Genomic DNA, 7144 nt, shown 5'->3' with positions numbered 1-7144 from the left:
ATGATAGGTGTTGTTGGTGTGTGCGAGCTTTCAGAATTAAAGATTCAACACTGTTCAAGATAGTAAAGATTGAGAANTTAAGGACAGGCAGTCCTTAACTTTGAATTCCAAGTTCAAAACATAAGGACAAGAAGTCCTTAAGTTTCATTTCCAAGTTCAAAAGTTAAGGACAGGCAGTCCTTAACTTTGAATTCCAAGTTCACAAATTAAGGACAAGAAGTCCTTAACTTTGAATTCCAAGTTCAAAACTTAATGACACAAAGTCCTAAAGTTAGACTAACTGAAAATACCATGATTTCATTCTCAATCTTTTTTTCTGCTACAGCTATTTTCTGATAAACTCTAGTAACTTCAGCTTGCAAATCCTTCTTAAAACTCTCTGATAATCTCTGAATCAAAAAAACATAAAATAAAAAAAAAAGTGTTCGTAAGTAAGAAATAATCAAATAAAAAACTAATACTATTCAAAGGCAGAAACACATACTCTAACAATTTCCTTAAGTATGGCTTCGTCAAATTGTGTGGAAGAAGACCTTGAGCTTTGATCTTGTGAAATTGGATCCTCCACACTAAGAGGCTCTGTATCTTCTTCTTCAACAGGAATGAATGGTGACACCTCGATCAACTTAAACAACTATTATATAAGAAAAAGTAAACATAAGTATTCACAACTAAAACAAATAAACAAAAAAATAGATAGTGATTACATTAACTTACATTTTCATTATGGAAATATTTTCTACAAAGAGCATCAAACTGTGGAGACTTCATTTCAGAATAACATAACATCCGAGGATAACCAGATTCTTTGAAGTTCACAAATTGTTTTTCTTGGAAAATAGGAAGTACTTCCATAATCCAAACACAAAAGGCAAAAGGAAAGCCAACTATAGTGTAGCTATCCTTCTCTTTATCTTTGTCTTTCTCCTTCTCAATCTCATTCTCATTTGGCTTCAAACAACTCTTCAATGATTTTAATAGCGTCTCATAAGAAAGAGAGCCCCAGTTGAAGGAAAAGCAAAGTGCGTCATCGTCGACAATTTTCATTATCTGATCGGACACATTCCTATTCTTCCGCTTGCCCATCAAAACAGATTCAACAAAATAAATTGTTGCCAACTTCAAAGCATCATCATCGCTGCCAACAAATGATGAAGCTGTACCATGTGGGTGACTAGAAATAAAACTAAACAAATCACCCAACTCAATTCTATCCTTTCCAGGGAAATAGACTCTTAAAAGCCTATTCTCTTTCTCATGTAAACCTTTGATGTCGAGCGACGAATAAGACTTCAAACCAGTAATTATGTGAAATGCATCACGGGTAAACTTAATTTCAGATCAAATACCTTGAATGTCATTGAATCAGGTTCATTATTTACAATTTCTGAAAGCAATATACAGTAAATAAGTTTACCAGAGAACTTTACACTTTGTAATCGGAAGAAGTTGCCAAAAATACCATCCCTCAATTTCTTCCACTGGCTATTCGACAAAAAACCTTTAATTGTTTCCTTATATTGTAAATCTCCTTTCCAATACACCATAAAATTATGCCAATCATCAAACTCGAACACACGATCTCCTTCCATTATCACACTACAAAAGAAGGAAAAAGAAAACAAAGATTAGGACTTACAGTTAGTTGCAGGGACTTGGTCCTTAACTTCAAGTGTCACATACAAAAGTTAAGGACAAGCAGTCCTTAACTTAAAGTTTAAATTTCAAAAGTTAATGACAATAGGTCCTAAACTTTAAATTTGTAGTTCAAAAGTTAAGGACATTTGGTCCTTAACTTCAACTTTCATGTGCAAAAGTTAAGGACAATCAGTCCTTAACTTTGAGTTCCAACTTCAAAATTTAATGTCGTTTCTTTCTTATATTTCAGGAACACAGTTAACTAAAAATTCATAAACACAGTAAGCTTATGAATTTCTACGACTATTTTTATGAAATATACCTACATAATCAAATATATTGAATCAACCACAAACACATTTCACATTTCAACCCTAAAAATTTCTGAATAACACAATCACACTACATCTCCGACACTGAATCAACATATAATGATCATTTTTTGAAATTTCAAACATACTTCACACGGCATTGAACCCGATTACACATTTAGAAATACAAAAATGCATAAAAAAAAACACACATTACCAGTAGCGAACGATTCATAGAAGATGGCGGAGAAGATGAAGGAGCAGGAAGATTAACTGAAGATCCTTTGCATGCGAGAGGATGATGAAGAAGCAGAGAATACGCAACTTGCCCTGAAACCCCTCTCAAATTGTTTTCCCTCGACTGAATGAAAAAAAGGGTTTTTGGGCATTTTGGCATTATAAGCGCATGGAAGAAAGGGTAAATGTGTCTTTTCCCTATTAGTAGTGGCTATTTTTGCTGAGCATTGTAATTAGTGGATAAAAATTAAAGACACCGTTAATTAGTGGCTACTACACGCCATTTCCACAAATACATACTAAATTTATATTTGTAAAATTAAAGTTTGGCCATAAAATTTTGGAATTAAAATTTGAATTTTTTAGTTAGATAAGACCTATTTTGCCATGAAATATTTTTTATTATACGTAAAATACTAAATTATTATTTGCAAATATTAGTTTGATCATGAATATTTGTAAAGACTTAATTCATTTCTGAACGTCAAGTAAAATGTTGAAACAGTGGTATGAAGGTGTATTTCAAGTGAAGTACTAGTTTTCAGTAATAAATTTTCAACTTCCACATCTTTTTGTTCAAATGAAGTTCTCCATGTCCAGAAAAGAAAAAGTTTCCACGTCGAACTTCAGCTTCAGCTTCTACAATCCTTTTTTTTTTGGGGGTAAATAGCTATTTTATTAACCAAAAAATGTATCATTTACATACTCCAGGCAAAATCCGACCTCTTGCACTCCTAATTACAACTGACAGTCCCTTGTTTAGCTATACTAACAATAGGAAATCAAAATAATGTTCAGCTATCTCACTAAGGGGTCGTTTGGTATGAAGTATAAGAAGGTATAAGGGTGGTATAAAAATTTAATACCATCTTAATACTCTGTTTGGTCAGCAAACCAGGTATAAGTTATCCCGGTGTTAATTTTAACACTGGGATAACTTATACCTTATAGAAGGTGGGGTAATTAGCATTGGTATAACTTATACCTTCTTCTTAGAAATTATGCAATTGTCATTCTTAATACAACATACCAAACAATGAATAAACAACAATCCCAGTATAACTAATCCCAGCATAACTTATCCCAATATAACTTATACCGGCATAACTTATACTGGTATAAATCGTATTCCAACGAAACGACCCCTAAGTGTATGAACTCAGCAGACTCAAAGGCTTGCGCCATTTCCTAAGGTTATGTCCTATAATGTGAATATGTACTACTATTTCCCTACTGACTCTATCTTCATCATAGGTGCTCTTCCGGAACCTTAAAAGATTCCTCTCCCTCCATATGACATAGACTGCCATTGCATATGCACGGCCGGTAATAGCTCCAAGTCCATTCTTCCTCTTGGCCATACTGCATACCCATTGCAATTCATGTTGAGCATCACCTCTGTTCCTGATATGCCCAAGCCAGGTCAGTAATCTCAGCCACAATGCACCTGTAACATGGCATTCAAAGAAGAAATGTGCATGAGTTTCAATGACACCATGTTCTACAATCCTTTTTCAACCACAATTTCTTTCTAAAATAAATTTCAACTCAATATTATTCAAGCTCTTATTATATTAGTAGTTGTTTTAAGTTGAAATAGTTATAACGCCAACCCGATAGGTCATTTTGAGTTCTTTTTATTTTGTGATTTGAGATCTTGAATAGCTTCATTTGATGTATTATGACTTGTGTGCATAGTTCATTTTGATCGAAAATGTTTAGATGTGCTTTGGTAGAAAAATTCACATCTAGAGCTCTTCTATTGTTGGAGTTGACCACGGTCAACTTTCTTGGTAAACGACCTCGGATTTGTGTTTTGAAGATTCCAGTAGCTACGTATGATGATTTTTGACTTGTATGTATATTTGGTTTGGGTCCTGGGTGTCCCGAGGTTGTTTCAGCGCTTATTGTCGAAAGTTGAAAATTTGAGTTAAGAACATGTGAATTCTTGAGTTTTAATGCTTGATTATTGATTCTTTTTTATGTTAGTTCGATGTTCTGAGCTTACGAGTGAGTTCCTATGAGATTTATATACTTGTTTGAATGTTTGGATGGGGTCCCGAGAGGCTCGGGCGAATTTCAGAATGGTTTCGAGCTGATTTTGCTAAGTTTCCATTACTAGTTCTGCAGTCGTCGCATTTGCGATGTCCATCTCGCAAATGCTAGATCACATTTGCAATACCTAGGTAGGAAGGGACAACTTCGCAATTGCGAAGCTGAGGTCGCTATTGCAATACTCGCAATTGCGAAGAACCTATTGTGATTGCGACTTCTGAGGCTAGGGGACCTTTTCGCATTTGCAATCACTTGATCGCACTTGCTAGCTGCGGTATTGCGAACAAGAGTTCATAATTGCGATATCTGCAGCTGGTATAAAAGGAAGGTTCCCAGAATTAGCTCATTTTTATTCTATTTTTGAGACCTAGACTTCGTTAGGAGGCGATTTTAGAGAGGATTTTCTTTCCAACTTCAAAGGTTAGTAACTTTAACTTATTTTTGATTAAATTTCATTATTCCCTATATATTTTTATCCCTAAATCTAGGATTTCACAGAGTAGAAATAAGATTTTTTTGGATAGTGACTTAATATTTTGAATTTTAGAGATTTAGACATCGATTTAAGGTCGGATCTCGAGACGAATCACATATTTAGACTTGGGGATGAATGGGTAATCAATATTTAGTTTTGATTTAGGATTTCAACCAAGTGGGCCCAGGTTGACTTTTTGTTAACTTTCCCAAATATATTATAGAACGAACCATTTTTATACTTGGGTAGTTTATAAAGCTTGTTTTGACTTATTTGAGTACTAATTGACTGGATTAGAGTTGTTTGGAGGCTTGTACTAAAGGAAGAGCGGTTTTGAATTGTGGATTAATTTCGTAAAGAGGTAAGTATTGTGGTTATCCTTGATTTGAGGAGATTAGGTTGTAAATGCTTTACTTGTTTGCTTAAAGTATTGGTTGTGGCGCATATATAAGGTAACAAGTGTATATATATTGTCATGGGTTAAAACATATTGGTAGAACTAGTTTATTTCATGCTCTTACTTGTTCCAAGTCTTTACTTGTTCTATGTCTTTACTTGTTCCTTGCCTTTACTTGTTTCATGCCTTATTCTCTTATTCTATGGTGGATTGTGTGACTACTTGATTGTTCACGTGTTAGTAACCTTGTTTGAGTCTGTGTTGGGCTATACGTATGAGATTAGCTCTTGGGTGTTGGATTGCATACTACGCCTTGTTCATATTTATCGTTTCTTAATGAATTATGCTTATTCGTCCTCTTTTATGTTATATTATAAATTTTGCCACTATAGATTGCTTGTTGGATGTTTTCATACGCGTTGGTTTGTTGGATTAGGTTGCCACCACAATATTTATATGATAAGCACCGGGTTGCTCGCCGCACCAATATGGCCATGGAATCAGGTTGTCGCCGCAATAGTTTTTGTGTTGGATCGGGTTGTGCATCACAACATATATGTTATAAATTTTAGTGTTAGTTTGTGATATTATCTGCCTTTGTGGGTTTAGTTATTTTGTTCATGGTTTTCGTATCATCCCCGTTGATTTAAGTTGTGAGATAAGTTTTGGTTGTTAAATTCGAGAAACGTGGTTATTACTTCTTTTATTGAATCCTTTTTATTATTTGTCGCCTTTATTCCTGTTATTACTATTGCTATTTCTCTTGCTACCTCTATTGCTTATTAATTATGCAAGTTTATATGGTAAGTGTCTTGCCATATCGCCGTCACTACCTCGTCGAGGTTAGTTTCTATCACGACGCAAAACCAACCGTCGTGATGACGCTTATCGTGGAACTAGGCAAGCCAACTACTCAACCATTTCGGCATAACAAAAGCTTTGAAAAATATATTGAAGCAGTTAATATTTAAAGAAAACCTTTTAAAATAGAAATATGTTCACAACTCAATACAAATATCTCCAAAAATCGGGGTGTCGCCGAGTACATGAGCATCAACAACGAAAGATAGTCTAATACAATGTCTAGAGAGTAAAACTGAAATATAAGTAAAGACAATGAAGGAGAGTCAAGGTTTGCGAACGCCATGCAGCTACCTCAATAGTCTCCAAAGATCTCGACTCCACAACTCAGCAGCTTTCGTGTCCGGAAGAACCTGGATCTGCACACGAGGTGCAGGTTGTAGCGTGAGTACAACTAACTCAATAAGTAACAAATCCAAACTTTGGACTGAAAGTAGTGACGAATTCAACCAGTACAGTTCAATATAGAAATAACATTGCAGAAACGTAGGCATGCTTTCTTATTCAACAATTAAATTCAATACAATAAGATAGATCAAATCTGAATGATATGAAGAATATGACTCCTCTACTTCTACATGCCAATGTACATGTTGTATGTGATGCACCATGCTGACAGCTTCATGTGCTCATACTCTCAAACTCAATCACTCAGTACTGTATATGGCCGATCCGGCCCAGGGAAGATCCATCATGGAATATATACATCAACTGACCGTTAGTGACTCAATACCGAGTAGGGCCAATCCAGCCCATGGGGAAGATCCATCCCCAGGTATATAAATGCTTCGGACAAGATCCATGTCCAGGAAAGATCCATCCCTCAATATAATCAATCGTGCTCACCGGGTGTGTGTGCAGACTCCGGAGGGGCTCCTTCAGCCCAAGCGCTATCAAAATCTGTAAAACCGCTACGACGTGCATCCCGATCCCATAAATGTCACTCATAATCAGGCCCTCGGCCTCACTCAGTCATCAATATCTCCAGTCTCTCTCACAAGCTCACAATGTCAGGAACTAGCCCGAACATGATGATATGATATATCAATAAATAATAACATAGACTGAGATATGATATGGAATGAATGAATATGACTGAGTACGAAATATCAGTGACATCAATAACTCAACAGCAAGAAACGACCACTATGGGTCCCAACAGTACCAGCA

The sequence above is a fragment of the Nicotiana attenuata genome, unplaced genomic scaffold, assembly GCF_001879085.1.
Source record: "Nicotiana attenuata strain UT unplaced genomic scaffold, NIATTr2, whole genome shotgun sequence".
NCBI classification, from domain to species: domain Eukaryota; kingdom Viridiplantae; phylum Streptophyta; class Magnoliopsida; order Solanales; family Solanaceae; genus Nicotiana; species Nicotiana attenuata.
The sequence above is the reverse complement of the archived record's forward strand: the minus strand, read 5'-3'. Positions refer to the sequence as shown.